At 40.5% G+C, this 21,496-nt stretch overlaps 1 long non-coding RNA gene across 1 annotated transcript; it reads left to right on the top strand.

Annotated features, from left to right (window-relative positions):
* Positions 1 to 13,297: 13,297 nt before the first annotated feature.
* Positions 13,298 to 20,752, top strand: LOC147366368 (uncharacterized). The gene is made up of 4 exons (XR_015133343.1): positions 13,298 to 13,510; positions 13,844 to 13,970; positions 16,972 to 17,104; positions 19,589 to 20,752. It is a non-coding gene; the product is annotated as an uncharacterized LOC147366368 (long non-coding RNA).
* Positions 20,753 to 21,496: the final 744 nt, after the last annotated feature.

Here is a 21,496-nt window from a genome sequence, read left to right as displayed (position 1 = left end):
GAACATGGAGTCTTAGCCACTGGACCACCAGGCAAGTCCCCCGATGATATTTTAGTATAGACTCTAATGAAGTGAGGAAGGGAGTTCATGTTCCAGATAGAGGGAGTGGCAAGTTCAAAGGCCCTCAGGGATTGATTTCAGCTAGGAACACAAACAGCTCACCCATAGTTGCAGGAGACAAGGCAGAGTGTCCTGCCGAGACGCAGTTTGATGGGTAGATGCAGTGGTAGGCTGGGGTAGACAGTCTCCTGTTTTCTAGGTGAAATAGAAAGCTGGGCAGAATGAGGATCTGAAAGGCAGTGTTAAGAGGAGAAGGGAAGGACTTTGCTGGTGGTCCAGTGGTTAAGAATCTGCCTTGCAATGCAGGGGACACAGGTTCGATCCCTTGTCCAGGAAGATCCCACATGAAGAGGAGCAACTAATGTCGTGCACCACAACTCCTGAAGCCCTCAGCTCTAGAATCTGTGCTCTGCAACAAGAAAAGCCCCTGCACCACAACTCAAGAGGAGCCCCTGGTCGCTAGAGACAAGTCCACATGTAGCAACGGAGACCCAGCACAGCCAAAAATAAAAGAATACAAAGAGGAGAAGGGGACCGTGGTCTTTCTAACAGGTGGCATGAAGGGCCTATTCAAGACTAGTGACTGTGAATTCACAGTAAGAATTGTGCTCAGTTCTCAGCCACATTCAACCACGTGGGTAGAGGCTCGGAGGAGGCAAGAGGTGGACTTATTCAGGGTTGTGATTTAACCAAGAAGGAATCACAAGGCAACAGAAGGACAAGAAAACGGAGGATGAAGTGTTTGGGAATACGGAAACAGTGACCGTGCAATTTCCACCAGATAAGGAGAGAAGTAGGACAGAAGGAGGCAAGGGACCGTGACCTTTCTTAAGTCTTTTAAACTAGCCCATCAGAATTATTTTGTAAAATGTATACTGTAAAACTATCTTTTTAGAGATTATCCTTCAAACTATAATTTCTGTGAAGAGGTCATTAATTATTTGAATGAATTAAAAAACTTAATTATTAGTACTCTTACAAACCTATCCCTAGAAGTTATCATATAACCAAGAATATAACAATGGTTAAAGATTCTCTTATTAAACTTCAACATCAATCATAAAAGGAACTTGACCTTTGTAGTACTCAAATAATTCTTGGTGATTTATGATGTTAAATACAGGCCTGGAGCGAGTAATTAAAATTGACAGAAGGTGGGGATTTCCCGAGCAGTCTAGTGGTTAAGACTCCATGCTTCCAATGTGAGGGGCATGGCTTTGATCTCTGCTTGGGGAACTAGGATCCCACATGCTGTGGGACACAGATGAAGAAAAATGAAATAATAAAAAAAATTTTTAATTCACATAAAGTGGGAAAATTTTGGAGAACAGTTAAGATAACTGCTCCATTGGAAGCCCAAGCCTTTTTGATTTTTGATATACCAGATAGCAAATCTGATTAATCACCATTTTATATTCCTTCTTCCCTTGCAAGGGATCTGAGAAATCCTAGGCCTCTCTGAAAACAAGGCCATAATTTATAAAGTACTGATTCATTGTCGAGATATAGTTAAGCTGACTTTTTTTCATTTCTAACTCAATAAAGCATCAAACCTGTATTTCCTTTCCTCCTCCTCCTCCTCCTGTATTTCCTTCCATTCTTCATAAAATCTCAGAGTTGAAAAGAGTGTAAACATACACCAGTGCTCGGCCCCTATGTGGAATTTGACAAGGAGTCATACAGTGCCAGTGGTAGAGAAGTCCGATTGATTGTCCATTTGATTTCAGCTCTGCTTGCTATAAAGTTCTGTCTCAAACTGAGCCCAAATACGCTGCCATAAAAATTTTCACCCATTTGTCTCAGGCTTGTACCCACAGTCACACTCCATAGATTTTACTCCTCTCCCACAGTATAATCCTTCAAAGAATGTTTTAAAAAACGGCCACACTTTTTACTTGACATAAACAGCTATACTTTTCCTCACTTCTTTTAGTCATTCTTCATATGATCCTCTCACGAGCCAAACCCTTGTCCTCAGATCAGCTCCAGAGGGTGGTTTACCTCCTCGACAGTGGCCCCCAACACAGTACTACAAATAAGGATGGCCCACCTCAGAGAAGACCAGACCTAGGAAGGCCTCTATTATACTTCCATTTGGACTTAAAATCCCATTTGCTGTTTATAGCATCTGTATCACATTGCATTTGTTGCTCTTAAACTGTACTCCTGTGTGGTTGGTTTCCTGGGCCAAGTTCCAGCCATTACATTTGTCTATATTAAACTTTGTTCTCCTGGATTAAGCCCATCATTTCAACCTACTACCTTTTTGACTGTCATTCTGTCAAATCTATTAGCCTTCTACATTTACCTTATCTAAGGATGTAATCAGTGCATTCTCAATGTCATTATGTCAATAATGATATAAAAAAGTATGATTACTAAGCAGTCTGCTCTTTAGCTTTAAAGCCCTCTCTCAGCCCTTGTTTCAGCCTTTTCTGATTACTTCACTGAATACAGATCCACCCACGTCACATCATCTTGTCTACAAAAGCATCGTGGGATGCTTGACATTCCTTCTAAATGCTGTAGTACTCTTTTCAGAAATCATCTTTAAGTACAACTCCATGGTGGGTACCATGGCTTTAAGCCTACAGCTAAAGACCTCCCTTTTATGACTGAAATACTGCACAGTACCACAGAGTGCTTCGAAGACCTCTGCCTCAAGATAATGGACTGAACACGAGCAATTGCCTCATGTTCCTTCAGAGACTCCACTGATATTTCGCTATGAAATTGTAAAAAGTCATATGAACACTGTAAGAGGGGAAATGGTGAGGGGATTTATCAGCAGATAGGAAATGTCAAACAAATCCGGAATGCCAAAGTGGACAGAAGCGTCTTAACGTAATGGGTGAGTGGAGCTCAAACCGCAGTTCGGTTTTGGGGTGTGAGCTAAGTTGTTTCAGCCGATTCTGACTCTTTATGACCTTATGGACTGTAGCCCCAGGCTCCTCTGTCTGTGGGATTCTCCAGGCAAGAATACTGGAGTGGGTTGCCATGCCCTCCTCCAGGGGATCTTCCCAACCCAGGAATCGAAACTGCAGCTCCTGCATTGTAAGGGGGATTCTTTACCGCTGAGCCACCAAGGAAGCCCCTCAGGTTGGGTAGCTGTGTAGTTAGGAGACCAGTCAGAATCTGTGAATCAGAGAATAGGAAAGCAGAGTGGGGCTGAAAATATGAAAGAGTTGTGCTAATCTACTCCTAGCTTTTCTGCCTTACCTGCCAGAGGCTGCATCACCAAAAGAAAAAAAAAAAAAATATCCTGATACCTAAGGAAATTAAATTGTTTGAAGGCTATGTTTTCCACTATAAGTACTGGGTTGGACTCCCTAAAGAAGAAGTACAGCAGCCACACTAAATGTCTCTCCAATACATAACAGCTTCCCATTTAGGGAAAGAGGCATAACAGGAGGCAGTAGAAGGAGAAACTCACCCCGTGAGATGAAATAATCCATCACTTCTTTTATCCTTAAATATAAGGCAACTAGGGCTTCCCTGGTGGTTCAGTGGTCAAGAATCTACCTGCCAATGCAGGAGACGCAGGTTTGATCCCTGGGTCAGGAAGATACCCTGGAGGAGGAAATGGCAACCCGCTCCAGTATTCTTGCCTAGAAAATCCCATGGACGGAGAGGAGCCTGGTGGGCTACCGTCCATGAGGTTGCAAAGAGTCGGATACGACTTACTGATTTTGTAAACGACAACAACAATAAAGGAACTAACAAGGATCAACAGATTTATCAGGGGAAAAAAAAAAAAACATGAATGAGCTAGATCAACATACACAAGAAAAAATTAATCCCAGAGGAAATAGATAATTCAAGAAACAAAAAAGGGCTTGAAATAAAATAATTAGTCTCAGAAATATTATATAGATAAAACAAAACAGAAGGCTTTGAAAAAGAAACACTACAAGAAGGAGCTACTATTAACTAATAATAGGAATGCGACAATAAAAGTATTTCAACAGAACTAGAAGATAAAAGTTGAAAATTATCCCATGTACCTCTCAAGGATTAACGTGCATAAGAATCACCCGGGGATCTTATTAGCAAAGAGTCTAATTCTGTAGTTTTGAGGTGAGACCTGAAGCTTTATATTTCTAACAAGCTCCCAGGTGAGGCCAATGCTGCTGGGCCATGAACACACTTTGAGTAGAAAGGCCATAGGTATAGAAGTTTTAAAAAATGAGAGAGAGTCCAAAATTATGAAACAAGAAAAAGAAGAGAGGAACTTCCCTGGTGATCCGGTGGTTAAGAATCCACTTTGCAGGGGATGCAGGTTCGATCCCTGGTCAGGCAACTACGATCCTACATGCTGTGGAGCAACTGAGCCCGCGAGCCGCAACTACTAAAGCCTGTGTGCTTTGGAGCCCAAGCGCCACAAGTGGAGAGCCAGTGTGCTGCAACGAAAGATCCCGTGTGTGCAGCTAAGACCTAACGCAGCCACATGAATGAAGAATACAATTTTTTAAAAAAAGAGGACAGAAAGACAATCTAGGAGAGCCAACATATGGAACTAATTAAAGTGGCAGGAAGAAAAAATGGATAATATGTGTCACAGAAATAATAGAAGAAACCTTCTAGAATTGGAAAGGGATTCAAGTCATCAGATTAAAAGGGATCATTACTGAGTAGGATGAATTTTTAAAAGGCTCACTTCTAGACACATTCACACGCAATTTCAGAATGCTAGAAAATGAGTAAATATAAAGATCCTAAAAGAGAGTAAAAAGTAGGACGACTGCAAAAGAGTTTGAAAGAGACGTATATAACATTTCTATTAGATGGATTGGATGCTAGCAGGCAATGCCTTCGAAATTCTGCGTGTAAACACTTAGGACGTGAATTTTTAGATCCAGTTACTCTTGATCATTCAAGTCAGGGTAGGTCCGAGACATAACTAAGGTGTGACAGACATTGAAGTTTGGCTGATACATTTCCATTCCCACCTGCCTTTCCAATGTGTGTGTGTGTGTGCATACGCACATGCATGCTAAGTCGTGTCTGACTCTGCTACCCCATGGTCTGTAGCCCGGCAGCCTCCTCTGTCTATGGAATTTTCCAGAATAGTGGAGTGGGTTGTCATTTCCTGCTAGTAGGGATCTTCTCAACCCAGGGATCAAACCTTCATCTCTTGCATCTCCTGCACTGGCAAATGGATTCCTCACCACTGCACCAAACAGAGGCTGGTAAATCCCAGTGCCTGCTTATAAGCTTTGTACAGCTAGGGAGTGGCCCTCAGACACCTGTCTGTCAGTGAGAGGTAGGCAAAGACCTGCTGAAGATACTTCTGTGGAACTTGGTCCAAGTTTCCTGTATGCTCCAAAAGAAGTTTTGTTTGGGGGTTGGTTATATAACTATGTGAAATTATTAATCATGTTAAACAATCTGTGTCTTCACTTACTTTTCCTATGCTTTGTTATTAAATTTCTGAGAAGATCTGTTAAAATCTCAGCTATGTTTATCAATTTATCAATCTTCCCCTGTAATTTTACCAATTATTGCTACATATCTCTTAAGACGTTAGAAATTGTTTCTTGGTTATACTCTTAGCCTTAATGCTCCATTTGCCTTTAAAGCTGAGTGAGTTTGCCATCATTTCTGGAACTGGGAGGTTGGCCTATACCATGAGAGGCTCTTCATGGCTTAAGATAGAACATTTTATAAATATTCCAAAAATACTTAAAACTTACTGATGTAGGGTACTTGCTCTTTTAAATATATCTATAATACTTTTTTTAGGTCTCTGACCATTCAGTTCAGTTCAGTTCAGTTGCTCAGTTGTGTCCGACTCTTTGCGACCCAATGGACTGCGGCACACCAGGCTTCCCTGTCCATCACCAACTCCAGAGCTTACTCAAACTCATGTCCATCGAGTTGGTGATGCCATCCAACCATCTCATCCTCTGTCATCCCCTAGTCCTCCCATCTTCTCTGACCATTAGTGACCTTTTTTTTTTTTTCAAAAGCAGTCCTTAATCAATACTTCTATAATGGTCAACATCAATCATGAAAGAAAAATCTTTTGAATCCCTTTCATTTCTGGCAAGCAATTTCAGTATAAGTTGTTCAGTCTTCTCCCCTTCCCTCTTTTCTTCTTTTCTTCTTGTTTTAATAATTTAAATTAATTTAGATACATTTAATAATAAAATAACTAATAAAAGTAATAAAATAAAAAGTTACTTTTAATATTAGCTAATCTCATTTTGAGAGCAATCTTTAATATGTGTTTTGTTCTATAGTGAATTTAAGTTTTCTATTTTTGCATATTTTAGCTTGTTTCAGTTCTTACCACTCATTATTGTGCCCTGAAGGCTGCTTTGTCTGGGCATGAAGCAAAAAGCAACTTTAAATCTTACTAAAATATGAGGGAAGATATGACTACAGGCTAAGATCAAAGGGATTAGGCATAGCTTTGGGTGTTTCATATATATTTCACGTTGACCCCAATTAATGAAGAACAAAATTAAGAGCTTCTCGCCACCAACCCTTGGGTATTTTTATACCCGTACCACTGAATATGGGAGTTCATGGCACAGGACTAATTTTATTTGTGATCTCTGGCAAAGGACTCCAAGTGATTTCAACTGTATAGGCTATAATTTCTGATTCAACATACCTGAGAATCTTGGGGCAAGAAAATTTCCTGAATCCCAACTTAGGGTCCTTGTCATGATTTTTTTACTGTCCTAGTGCTGAAAAATCATCGATATGCCCCTTCTCCATTTAATTAAAAAAAATCCTAAACTGTAAAATAGACATTGGGAGACCCAATACAATTCTGGCATTTCTCATGCTGACTTCAGTGGTTTAACAACATAAAGATTTCAAAAACAATTCTCATGTATTAGGGTCCTGTTTTCAGAGCACCTAGTCAAGGAACACAGGTCACATTTCTCCCCAAAATCCCACTAGGCCACAGTGGCAAAAATCTAATGCCTATAAGGGTCTGGAGGTAAAACAATGACTGAGGCACTGTGAGTGAGCTAATGAAGAAGGCTGGGTTTGTGGCGATCACACAAAAAAATACCCTTTGTAAGAGGGATAGGGTTTTTCCACCTCTGGGCAGTTGTGGCCAAAAACTGTTTGCAAATATTGCGAGATCTTATGACTTTGTAAGAGAAGCCCCAAATACAAATTTTACATGAATACTTCCTGTGTCAATTTTTGCAACTATTGATACTTAGAAACATTTTAGTATCTACAAATTTTATTTATTTATAATATATATGCTTCAAAGGCCAACAGAACACACCAGTGAACTAAATCCAAGCCAGTGGGTACCAATTTGCGACCTCCGTTGCATCAGATCAGATCAGTTCAGTTCAGTCGCTCAATCATGTCCGACTCTTTGCGACCCCATGAATTGCAGCACGCCAGGCCTCCCTGTCCATCACCAACTCCCGGAGTTCACTCAGACTCACATCCATCGAGTCAGTGATGCCATCCAGCCATCTCATCCTCTGTCGTCCCCTTCTCCTGCCCTCAATCCCTCCCAGCATCAGAGTCTTTTCCAATGAGTCAACTCTTCGCGTGAGGTGGCCAAAGTACTGGAGTTTCAGCTTTACCATCATTCCTTCCAAAGAATCCCAGGGCTGATCTCCTTCAGAATGGACTGGTTGGATCTCCTTGCAGTCCAAGGGACTCTCAAGAGTCTTCTCCAACACCACAGTTCAAAAGCATCAATTCTTCGGCACTCAATACCTTCTGACATACAAGTGTTAACACACCATCTTTGTTTTCTTTCTGACTTTAGTCTGTATGACAAATTCTAGGTCCATCTGTACAAATGACCCAATTTTTTTCCTTTTTATGGTTGAGAAATATTCCATTGCACATATGTACCACACCTTGGGCCTCCCAGATGGCTCAGTGGTAAAGAATCTGCCTGCCAACGCAGGAGATGCAGGAGATGCAGGTTCGATCCCTGGGTCAGGAAGATCCCTTGGAGGAAGAAATGGCAACCCACTCCAATATTCTTGCCCTCGATAATCCCCTGGATAGAGGAGCCCGGTGGGCTATAGTTCCTGGGGTTGCAAAGAGTTGGACACAAGTGAGGGAGCATGAACGCGCATCACATATTAATGCATGTATGTGGAAATCTAGAAAAATGGTGCAGGTGAACCTAGTTCCAGGGCATGAATAGATATGCGGACATAAAGTGAGGACCTGTGGACACAGAGAAGGAAGGATAGGGTGGGATAAATTGGGAGATTAGGTTTGACATAAATAAACCACCATGTGTAAAACTGATACCTAGTGGGAACGTGCTCAGTAGCACAGGGAGCTCAGTCCTGTGCTCCGCAATGACCGAGGTGGGTGGGATGGAGGGGTGAGGTGAGAGGGAGGTCCAAGAGGGAGGGGATATGGGTACACATATAGCTGATTCATTTCACTGTACAGAAGAAACTAATACATCATAAAGCAATTATACTCCAATGAAAATAAATACCTTCTGAGTCTGACCAGGCAAGATAATTCAGATTAAATTTCCCATCATTTAATGGGGTGGGGATGGGGTTTTCAGGATGAGATTTAAATTGATTAAAAGAAAATGGAGAAATTTGCTATTTCTTACAGGTTGGCATGTGTGATACAGTAACTCATTACACAAATAATACTTTGGTATCTGATGGTGCCTCTTCTTACTGAGTTCAAAAGTTCTGCGTGAGATACCTGATGTTTACTAAGCTCTATCCCAGAGACCAAGTCTCCAATCAGAATGTGATTCACCAGGCTTATAAACTTAAATCTTTTTCAGTAGTCATGATTATAAATACTGATTGATTCCTTTTTGTTCTGATAAGTGCATTATTAGCATTAAACCAGTTTCCTTACCTATTCTCTGTATTTCAAGATCTGGCTACCCATCAATATGGATTTAGTTTTTTTTCCTCAGAGTCTTTAAAGTGTATTTTGGATGGAACAAAATTGTTTTTCATCTCACTTCCAGAGTAGTTTTCTAACAACGACATAAAACATTTTAATTGCAAATGCAGCCACTCCAAATAGCTAGGCAAATTAGCATAAATACAGAAGTGAAAGCCGTTAGGATGGTCCTAACTTAAGTCAGGCAACAAAAGGAAATTTTAGTGAACAAAAAAGATTAAACGTAGAGAATTCACAGAATTGGTGCTGTAGTTCTGGCCATTGGGGCCTACAGCTGTGCATTCTTCCCACTAAGCCCGGGGCATTTCACATCATTTGGTTGTTCCATGTATACTTGCTATGGGAATGAATGGCTAGGTCTCCTGGCTTTCACCAGGCACCTATCTTAAATGCCCCTGTTGTATTAATATCGCTAAAAAGCTGATTTCATCGCGTCACTCCTCTGCTCAAATACCCTTGCATTATCTATTGACTCAAATTAAAAATGTTGGCCTGAACAAAATCCTGTTTTAATTATTGCTACTTCTAAAATAAATGAGTCCTCTTGCCCCAGCCAACCACGTTATTTAGCACACTTCTTAAAATACACATGCGCGCGCGCACATCCACAACCTGTCCCACCTCTCAAACCTAATTAAAGCATCCTGTCAGCTTCTGTGGGGCGCTTATTGTCTTCATGAAAACTCATTGGGCATAGCAGCTTGCTTTGCTCTTGCTTTTATCTTAACAATCATCAATATCTGGCTCTTACAAATGCAGACGCCTTGACTCTTCCCGAGACCTAATCAATAAGCTCTCCAGAAGAGGATTCTGGAAATTTCCTCCGGGAGATACTTTTGACTGGAAAGTTTAGGAAACTGACATATCACGCTTTCCTTTGTCCTGGAATCATTGATAGCCTTTTATTGTTACCTGTCTGTCTCCTCAGGAAGTGTACGTGCGTGCTTAGTTCCTCAGTCATGTCTCACTCTTTGCGACCCCGTGGGCTGCAGCCCACCAGGCTCCTCTGTCCTCGGGGATTCTCCAGGCAAGAATACTGGAGTGGGTTGCCATGTCCTCCTCCAGGGTATTTTCCCAATCCAGGGATCGACCCCAGGTCTCCCACATTGCAGGCCGATTCTTTACCGTCTGAGCCACCAGAGAAGCCCAAGAATACTCACTGGAGTGGGTAGCCTATCCCTTCTCCAGAGGAACTTCCTGGCCCAGGAATCAAACCCGGGTCTCCAGCATTGCAGGCGAATTCTTTATCAGCTGAACTACCCAGGAAGCCTGCTCTTAATGCATAGGGATTATATTTATGTTCATTCTTTTTACTCTTCCATGCTGAACATTATGCTGATGATAGATGATTTACCAGTTCCTGTTATTTGAATGGATCATCCAGTAAAGATTTTGCCAAGGCAAATGTTTTTTTAAAATGTGATTTTCTGGACTTACTTACAATGTAGAAAGAGACTCACGGATTTAGAGAATGAACTTATAGTTGGGAAGGGGGTGGGGGAGGGAAGCGGGAAAGGGATAGTTAGGAAGTTTGGGATGGACATGTACACGCTGCTACATTTAAAATGGATAACCAACAAAGACCTACTGTACAGCACATGGAACTCTGCTCAATATTACATGGCAGCCTGGATGGGAGGGGAGTTTGGGGGAAAATGAATACGTGTCTGTGTATGGCTGAGTCCCTTTGCTATTCACCTGAAACTATCATAACATTGTCTGTTAATCAGCTGTACCCCAATACAAAACAAAAAAATTTTTTAATGTGCAATATTAGTCCCTAATTGCAACATTGGTCCCTAATAGAAGTATTTGTGAAGAACAAACACTTTCTAGCTTAAACCATTCCTTTTTATTTAGATAAGAAAAGAATCTAAATATATACAGATTCAATGTTAAAAATGAAAAAGGGCATATGGGCTTGTTTAGGAGTAAACTGTGGTGAAATACTTACTCACCAGAGATTCTATATTTAAGCACAATGTTAGAACAAATTCAAGAATAAATTTTAAAAAATCCTCCATGAGTACTTAAGTATGCCAGAAATGTGAAATGGAAAAGTGAGGCCTTTGAAACTGGAGTCAAACATCTTAAATTACATGATCAGTTTTGATATTTAAAGAAAAAGTTTAGTGAATGGAACCTTGGTTTAACACTAAAGCGTCTTCTTCAGTTTGAGTTGTACCGGTACTTCATTTTATTTTGAAAGTCTTTACTATTGGGTGTCTTTTGTGAATTTGTTGATCTTCATAATTCATGTGTTCCCTGTATAAAATGAGAAAATAGAAGTTACCTCTGGTTTCGTAAGATGTGAAAGGTACATATAGCTCCTATTCGCCAGCTTGAAATAGAATTAAGTGTTCTGTTCAACCACTCTATGTGCCTTTGATCTGATGAAAATGACACAATAAACAGCTGTTTACAAAGTTTTATAGGTACACACCCTTGACTGTCTGATAAAGGATGGGTGTATAAGAGGTTAGTTTTAGCGTCAATGAATTTCTTAAGAGGAGGAGAAAACTGCATTTCTAGGAGAGAAGAAAACCTGACCAATATGATTTGCTATTTTTTAAAAAACTTTATTTATTTATATTAACTGGAGGATAGTTATTTTACAATATTGTGATGGTCTTTGCCATATGTCAACATGGATTGGCCATAGGCATACATGTGACCCCTCCCTCCTGAACCCCCCTCCCACCTCCCTCCCCACCCCATCCTTCCAGATTGTAACAGAGCATCAGCTTTGGGCTCCCTGAGTCATATGTCTAACTCCCACTGGCTATCTGTTCTACATATGGTAATGTCTATGTTTCAATGCTGTTCTCTCAAATCATCCCACCCTCTCCTTCTCCTACTGAGTCCAGAAGTCTACTCTTTATGTCTCTATCTTCTTTGCTGCCCTGCACATAGGGTCATCAGTACTATCCTTTTAGATTCTAAATGTGTTAATATACGATATTTGTCTTTCTCTTTCTGATTTACTTCACTCTGTATGATAGATTCTAGGTTCATCCACCTCATTAGAATCGACTCAAATGTGTTCCTTTTTATAGCTGAGTAGTATTCCATTGTGCATATGTATGACCACTTCTTTATCCATTCATCTGCTGGTGGGCATCTAGGTTGCTTCCATGTCCTAGCTATCATAAATAGAGCTGCAATGAACATTGGGGTACATGTGTCTTTTACAATTCTGGTTTCCTCAGGGTATATGCCCAGTAGTGGGATTGCTGGGTCATATGGTAGTTTTATCCCTAGCTTTTAAAGGAATCTGCATATTGTTCTCCATAGCGCTTGCATCAGTTTGCATTCCCACGAAGAGTGTAAGGTGGGACCCTTTTCTCTGCACTTCATGTTTGTAGATTTTTTAATGATGCCCATTCTACTGACGTGAGATGATACCTCATTGTAATTTTTTTTTTTTGCATTTCTCTAGTAATGAGCAATTTTAAGCATCTTTTCATGTGCTTATTATGTCTTCTTCGCAGAAATGTCTGTTTAGGTCTTCTGTCCACTTTTTGATTGAATTGTTTGTTTTTCTGGTATTGAGCTGCATGAGCTCCTTGTATATTTTGGAGATTAACTCTTTGTCCGTTGTTTGATTTGCTATTATTTTCTCCCATTCTGAGGATTGTCTTTTCACCTTGCTTATGATTTCCTTTGTTGTTAAAGTTTTTAAGTTTAATAAGATCCCATTTGTTTATTTTTGTTTTTATTTCCTTTACTTTAGTAGGTGGGCTATAGAAGATCTTGCTGTGATTTATGTCAGAGAGTGTTCTGCTTATGTTTTCCTCTAAGAGTATAATAGTTTCTGGTCTTATATTTAGATCTTTAATCCATTTTGAGTTTATTTTTGTGTATGGTGTTACGAAGTTTCAAATTTCATTCTTTTACACATAGTTGACCAGTTGACCCAGCACCACTTGTTGAAGAAACTGTCTTTTCTCCATTGTATATTTTGTCTCCTTTGTCAAATATAAGGTGTCCATAGGTGAGTGGATGTATCTTCAGACTTTCTATCTTGTTCCATTGGTCTGTATTTCTGTTTTTGTGCCAGATAATTTGCTATTAATAGAAGAAACTAAGAGATAACCTAAGGAGATTTTAAAGAAGCTGAAATATGAGTTTGGCTTAGGAGGAAATGCCAGGGTTTCTGTACTATTTGCAAAGTATTTTTATACACTTGATAACAATCTACTTTATAAACACTTTTGTGACAGCAACGGTCCATATCACACTAATTTGCATTTGCTATATGTAGTGCCAAATAGAATTCTTCTCGTTACACTTCATGCTCCAGAAATATCAAACCACTTGTAAGTCTGCAAGTGTAACGTACTCAGCCAGCACATCGCGTTTCTCCAGCGCTGCTTGGTATGTCCGTCCCAGCTTACACGTTGCAGATTCCTGCTCTTCTAAGTCTAGGCTGAAATATTATGGCCTCTACAATTATTTCCTTGTGTGTGCATGCGTGTGCTCAGTCACCCAGTCGTGTCCAACTCTTCGAAGCCACATGGACTCTAGCCAGCCAGGCTTCTCTGTCCATGGAATTTTCCAGGTAAGAATACTGGAGTGGGTTGCTATTTCCTTCTCTAAAGGGATCTTTCCAACCCAGGGATTGAATCCGTGTCTCTTGCAGTTTCAGCATTAGCAGGTGGATTCTTTATCACTGAGCCACCTCCTGCTGCTGCTGCTGCTGCTGCTAAGTCGCTTCAGTCATGTCCGACTCTGTGCAACCCCACAGACGGCAGCCTACCAGGCTCCCCCGTCCCTGGGATTCTCCAGGCAAGAACACTGGAGTGGGTTGCCATTTCCTTCTCCAATGCGTGAACGTGTAAAGTGAAAGTGAAGTCGCTCAGTCATGTCCGACTCTGTCCATGGGATTTTCCAGGCAAGAGTACTGGAGTGGGAGCTGCCATCGCCTTCTCCGGAGCCACCTGGGTTGCCCACAATTATTTCCTTATCTCAAGATAAACTTCCGGAGCTTCCTCTTCCATGGTCTCATGGCGTGTCTTGAGGTAAATGTGTCTATTTTAATCTCTCCATTTTACCATAAGACTGTAAAACAATTATAGGTCTAGAATGTGAGGGGGGAATTTGTTTGTTTTTTGGTTTTTATTGGTCTTGCTCTTTTTGGTATCTAGAGCAGTTAGTTGCACTTGTCCAACAGTAAGAAGTCATCAAGAAACAGATTGTGAATGAATGGAAATTAGAAACCATTGGTGATCCATAAGTGCCCTGGTAACCAAGAACCTCTATAATATTTTCCATATTAAAAAAAGAAACTTCCAAAATCATATGAAAATATTTTCCCTAAGTGTGGTGTCATTATAGGATTGGAAACCAGTGAGGCCAACCCTAAGGAGAGCTGTCTGACAGTTTGTCCGTCTTTCCAGCCCTGATTTTCTGAGCAGTTCCCCAGTGTCTTCATGGATTCCCCTTCTTCAGGCACTACTTTCATTTCCTGGTATTCTTCTCTACATAAAATCAGAAAAAAGTTTAGATTCTATTTGTTTGTGCTCATTACATGATGGGTTATCAATTAGGAAGTTCCAACATGTTACCTTAATTATGTACAAATAATGTAGTCTAGTTTGGGATACAAATTTCCTTTTAATATTCAAATTAATTTCAAGATTTCCGGTTTCAAGTAGATGAGCTGAGCTCATACCTTTTAACTTTTCTTTCTTCCATCCCAGTGAAAACTTGTAATAATGAAAAAAATGTGTAAAATCATCACAGCAAAGGGAGGAAAGATGGACAAGGATTTTAACCTATTAGGTAAGATGGGAAACAGGTGAAACAACAGCTGATCATGTAGAATAGGTGGCCCATCGCCTAAAACAATGTACATTGCTGTCATAAGACGGCCTACTGGCCATGCTGAACGTTGCAGACACTCAGAATTTGCAGACACCATGCGCAGCGTGTGTATGTATTAGTCATTTGGTTGTGTCTGACTCTTTGCAACCCCATGGACTGCAGCCCACCACCAGGCTCCTCTGTCCATGGGATTCTCCAGGCAAAAATACTGGACTGGGTTGCCATCCCTTTCTCCAGGGGTTTTTCCCAAGCCAGGAATCAAACCTGGATCTCCTGCATCGCAGGCAAATTCTTTACCAACTGAGCCACCAGGGAAACCCCACCATGCACGGTAGGGGATGCTAACAGCAGCGAAAGTAATGTGAAGAATAATGGACGGTCTTCTTTTTTTTTTTTTTTTTCTGGAGACAGTAAATAAAGTGGACACAATCTGGAGGAGAAGAAATGTCTGGGCAAAATCAGGGCACCTTTGGCATTCTGGAACATGGGGCTTCCTCCGTGTCCATCTTTAAGCAACACCTGCCGGTTGGCAGACTCAGCCATAGATTCAGAACATCTCATCAGCTTTTCCAGTTCTCCAGTCTTAAATACGATGACTGAAGATCATGGAAATGAATGAGGAAGAACAAGATAGCAAGCAGGAAAACTGATCTGAGACGAAACAAATGGACACAGGAAACATAATAGAACATGATTTTATTTTTCCTCTAATGACTAATCTCTTTAAAATTCTAGGTTTGTAACACAAGGGAAAGATACCCTGAAAAAGCGACAATCAGAAGAAAGATTTTCTTAACAAAAATGCTATGGAATACCTGAGGGTGGGGTGGGGGGCGGGGAAGCTGAAGAGAAATCTCAGGAAGTTGAGTAAAACCAGATGGAAAAAATAAGGTAAGGGTGAGAATCATTGCAGCGGGTCCAACAACAGGCGAGTTGTCTGTCGTTGTGCGGCTTGTGCGGTCCACAACGTGTACGGGACATTCAAGATGGACCTGAAATAAGAGATTAGAAACAACGGGCGAGGAAAGGAGAGCTTCCCAGAGTGAAAGTGTGCGTCTTCAGACTTATAGGAGTCGTGGGAGGGCCAGCAAAAGCCAACACGCAAACACAGCACTGTAAACTTTCAGAGCATTGAGGCTAAAGAGATTATTTTCATTTCTATTATTCAGCTAGTGTATTTAGGCAATGGCACCCCACTCCAGTACTCTTGCCTGGAAAATCCCATGGACAGAGGAGCCTGGTGGGCTGCAGTCCATGGGGTCGCTGAGTCGGACATGACTGAGCAACTTCACTTTCACTTCTCACTTTCATGCATTGGAGAAGGAAATGGTAACCCACTCCAGTGTTCTTGCCTGGAGAATCCCAGGGACAGGGGAGCCTGGTGGGCTGCCGTCTATGGGGTCACATAGAGTCGGACACGACTGAAGCGACTTAGCAGCTTCAGTTAGGTTATTTTGCATCGCAAATATAGAATTCTATTGGGCCTTGCCTGTTGGTCCAGGGAAGACTGTGCTTCCAATTCAGGGGGCGTGGGTTCAATCCCTGGTCAAGGAGCTAAGATCCTACATACCTCATGATCAAAAAACCCAAACATAAATCAGAAGCAATATTGTAACAAAGTCAATAAAGACTTTAAAAAATGATCCACATGAAAAAAATCTTTTAAAAAATTCCTTTAAAAAGTTTTAAAAAAAGAAATGCAGAAAGTTTTTTGCTTATGTTTTACAGGCAATTTCAGGACCAAATTTTTAAGAAATACTTTCCTTGGATAAAACTGCTTATGGAGAATAATTAATTATTAATAACTTAATTAATAATTATTTAATAATATTATTAATTTAATTATTAATTTGAGTTTAATTATTTAATAAATAATTTTTCTATCATTTTTCTCAATTGAAAGTGTTTTCTGTATCCTGTTTAAGAAAGATTTTTCTATCCCAAGGTAATGAATTTTTTCCTCTGCTATCTTCTAGTAACTTTATTGCTTTGTATTCCATAGTTAGATCTATAATCCACCTGGAATTAATTTTTGTGAACGGTGTGAGGTATGGAAAACTTTGATTGCTCCATTTAGTTGCCTAACTGACCCAGCATCATTTACTGAAAAGACAGATTCTTTTCCCCACTGCTGCATGTATGTGTGTATATATATATGTATGTATTTACATTTTTAAAATTTACTTATTTTTTTAGACTGAGCAGTGTGGATTGTGGCATCTTAATTCCCCCATTAGAATCTAACCTGTGCCTTGTGAACCGACAGTGCAGTGTCTTAACCATTGGACTGCCAGGAATGTCCCTGTGTATGTGTTTAAAAATTACTCTTGTAAGTAAATGTGTTTTTTTTTTTTTTGCTATGTTCTGTGACTTGATTATTATATGCACAAGTAGATGCAAATGTATTTAAAGTTTCATTTGTAAATTATAATTGAGTCATAGCTCATAAGAAAATCAGAGGAAAAAGAAGAGGCAGATACTACTTAGGTTAGAAATGGGAGAAGGCAGAAACAAATATGTAAGGGATTTCAACAATGAGAAGGTGGATCTGAGCCCCCTTGATGTGCTCTCAGATGATTAAAAGGAGAATATATGGTCTATGTTAAAGTCTAGGTCATGGCTACTGGAAGGATCGACCCGAACAAGTTTGAATACACCCACATCTCCAGATTGGTGAGCTGATTAGCCATGATTTAAGTTACAATTTAAACCTGAGGCAGAGCAAAGAACCCACAGGTCGCTAGAAGATACTAGACGTGGGCTTCCTACACATTTTAAATTACTGAAGAAAGTTAGGACAGCAACGCCCAATGAGCGTGATTTAGATTTGAATAAAATGATTCATTGCCAAGTAATTGTGTTGTTCATTCCCTATTCCTTACTCTGAAATTCTTCCCTGTAATGACTAAATAGAAATCGTGCCATCTGAGGTCCCCAGATTCCAGCCTCTTACATTTAGAGACTTAGGAGGAAACAAGAAAATGCCGAAGATGACTGCATCCAGAGTTTCACTTGATACTTTTCACTTTCTAGAAGGGAAGTCTGGATTTCTGCCTCTGGCTGGTGATCATATAAAGATAATGAAGAGGTTTGCATGGGGGCAAGAAGGTGGTACAGGCCTCAGGGTTAAGAGTGAAAGAGCTTGGATGTTTATTTCACTGCAGATGATAATGCGATAGCTCTCCATCAGTTTATTAGGAATAATCTTTCACTCAGTTCATGTACAGTCATCTGATTTACTCACTTGGTTGGCATATCCATGGCCAGCTGTTAATAGAGCTTTTAGGTGAGGGGAAAAAAAGTGTATGGTCTTCGGTGTTCCCACTGAAATATGTTTTCAGGCTTATAATAAGTGGTACGTGGTTTGAGACACTCTGGAATTCCCTCAGTGTGAAGCCAAAGAAATTGCCATGTAAGCACAAAGTGCTACATGTATTATCACAGTCTGTTCAAGCTCTGAGTTGTTAGTTGAACCATTTTGCAGTTGAATTATTGATATTATGAAACACTTGAGAGCTTGTATCATGTATGTAATCCAATCTCTGAAGTATCTAGTACCGTGCTTTGAGTATATAGGTACTTAATAAATGCTTTTTGATTGATTCCAAGAAAATCTTTAGCACAATTCTGTACTACTAAAACTGAGCTCTATTGAATTGGGGATAGTCAGGTGAAAGAACACTCAAAAACAACAAAGTGATTCAAAATGCTGTCTCCTTTGTGGTTACAATAACCATTGCAAAGCAGACACACAAGAAAGAAGAGGACCTCATAATAGCTCCTGATTTCAGCAATCTGAGCCTTTATCTTTCAGTTTGCATGGTTCCCAGCATCTACCTTTTGTGAAGCAGTATAAAAATTCCCCTGTGATTCCCTCAATAGTCTTAACAGCATCTAAATTCTTGAGGGAAAACTCCGGGTGATTTTGTTTTCAGCTCCTAAAATCCACGTCCTTTGTCTTTCCTTTAATAGTCAGCGTTTTTCTGTTGAGCTAGTTAGCTCTATCAGCCATCCTGCACCCAGGGGTAGAACATTTTGCTTGTTCGGGGTACAGCCAGTCCCGCTGGAAGAATCAGGAGACGACTAGTGAGTAGTTCCGGAGACTGGACAGTATCTTTACTATGCCGAAGCCCTCCAAATGAGGGTTTAACTTAGCCTTACAATTCTTAGCATTCCATCAGTGTGAATTCTGGGTTTGGTATGAAAGTTTTGGTATGGAAAACTTTGCACCTGATCAATGTTTTCCCTCCCTTCCTTATTCCCTGAATGTCCTTAAACGTACTCTGGTAAACCTTCCACTCCTGGGTACATAGGTGTGGCCTTGGGAAATAGTGACATGTAAAACCATTTCTAGGTCTTGGGAGGTGCCTTGAGGATATATTTTTGATTTGATGTCCTTCTGGATCTTCTCATATTAGTTCAGTTCAACAAACATTATCGATTTCTTCCATATGTGCAATGTTAACCCAAGTGATGGAGATGCAAAGATGAGTCGTTTCTGTTGTCAATGGTAACAATATAAGGCAATGATTCCCAAACCTAGGGCATGCTGCTTACTTGGAGAGGCCAAAGCATATCAATACCTGAGCTGCTACATTCAAAATCTTTTTTAAAAAATATGTCTTGGGTGGAGTCTGGGCATCAGTATTTTTTTCAAAAGCTCCCCAGGTGATTCTATTAATAATATATGGTGAAGACCAATTAACCTAATAGGTGAGCTAATACAACTTAACATTTATTGAGGACTGCTTTATGCCAGGCATTATTCTTTTTTCATATTTTATATCATTTTATTCTTCCAATAACCTAATAGGATGAATATACTGTAACTTCCATTTATGAATGATCAAACAAATCAGGACAAAGTTTAATGACATATCTAAGGCTACTGGAAGTCCCTTGCACAGCAAGATCAAACCAGTCAATCCTAAAGGAATTCAACCCTGAATACTCATTGCAAGGACTGATGCTGAAGCTGAAGCTCCAATCTTTTGGCCACCCGATGTGTAGGAGCCAACTCATTGGAAAAGACCCTGATGCTGGGAAAGATTGAAGGCAGGAACAGAAGGGGACAACAGAGGATGAGATGGTTAGATGGCATCACTGACTCGATGGACGTGAGTTTGAGTAAACTCCGGGAGATGGTGATGGACAGGGAAGCCTGGAGTGCTGCAGTCCATGGGGTTGCAGAGTCGGACACCACTGAGTGACTGAACAAGTCTAGAGCATCAGAATGTGGAAGAAGCAAGCATCAACACCAGAGTCTGCTCTGGAGCCCGTGTTTCTCAGCACTACACACACTGCCTCAAGTTACCTTGAGTGACTTAATTCGACAAGCTCTTTCCTGATGGCTGATTGTGAAATATATGGAAGGAGGTCAGAGCTGTTGATTTTGACCGTGATTGAGGCAGTTGGGCAATATTTTACAATGGTAGAACTATTTGAACTTAACCTTAAATGATGAATATGATTTATAAATAGAGAGGACAGTTCAAACAAAAGAGATAGTCTCTGAAAAGTCACTCAAAAGATGGGCACGGAATATTCCAGAAATGTGTTCTGTCTTTTGGGTGAGTTCTCCAGTTCCTTTAACCCTTTACCTATGAACGATCTATTCTCAATGTCCCAGCCTGCCTAAAAAGTCCACTTTTCCTCAGGGCTTTCTCCTCTCTCATCTTAATAGTTCAAGATTCATAGATATATGTTTTAATATACTTCATGTTTTTAAAACTAAAATGAGTAAACATACCCATGGAAGCCCTTGTTCACTGTTTTGGCCGTGTCTTTCTTAGCACTTGGTTCTTCTAAGCCACAGCACTGATAAATTGGGGTAGATAGTACCTCAGGTAAAAGAGTCTTCGTAACTGGGACTAGAAGTTTTAATAATAAAACTGTCATAATAATAAAAAATAAAATATTTTTATTATAATAAAATAATAATTTAAAAGGCTGTCATAATTAAAAGAAAAGATGTTAATGATTATCTCCATGCCCATCCTTACTGGAGAGACTTTTGTTCTTGGAATGTCATATTTATGTATTTATGAAGTGAGCGGTAAATAGAATAGGGTGAGATTCACCAGACTCCGGGGGCTGTTGACAAGGGACCTTCACGAATGTCTCATATAGGCTGCATCTGCATATGATGTGGTAAACCGAGGTAGCTCTCCAGAGATGTCAAGTCAAGTCCAGGAGGTACTGTGTGGGTAGAGCTGCTGTAGGTATGCTGAAGGCATGGGGCTAGAACTCGAAAGCAAGCACTTGGTGCCACAAGACGCTCCTTATAAGGTAATAGGGTTGGTCCTTCCAGGCTGACCTGGCCTCATTCATACATGGTGTAAAAGACCGTGAACTTGCGTTCTGGGTTCCTCTGACACGGCCAAGTCCTCACTTAACCTGGGCTGCACTGACCACCTCTGTTGACCACTTAACTTGGTGCTATCGACTGAATTGTGTCCCTTCTCCCCCTCCCCCCATTGACATGTTGAAGCCTTAGTCTCCAATGTGGCGGTATTTGGAGATGGGTCCTTGGCAGAATATTCATTGGAAGGACTGATGCTGAAGCTAAAGCTCCAATCATTCGGCCACCTGATGCAAAGAACTGACTCATTAGAAAAGACGCTAATTCTGGGAAAGACTAAGGGCAAGAGGAGAAGGAGGTGACAGAGGATGAGATGGTTGGATGGCATCACCAACTCAATAGACATGAGTTTGAGCAAGC

The sequence above is a fragment of the Bos grunniens genome, chromosome 9 (genome assembly GCF_055505025.1).
Source record: "Bos grunniens cultivar Pamir isolate PY7600 chromosome 9, Bosgru_T2T1.0, whole genome shotgun sequence".
Taxonomy (NCBI): domain Eukaryota; kingdom Metazoa; phylum Chordata; class Mammalia; order Artiodactyla; family Bovidae; genus Bos; species Bos grunniens.
This window is presented reverse-complemented; position numbering and strand designations above follow the sequence as displayed.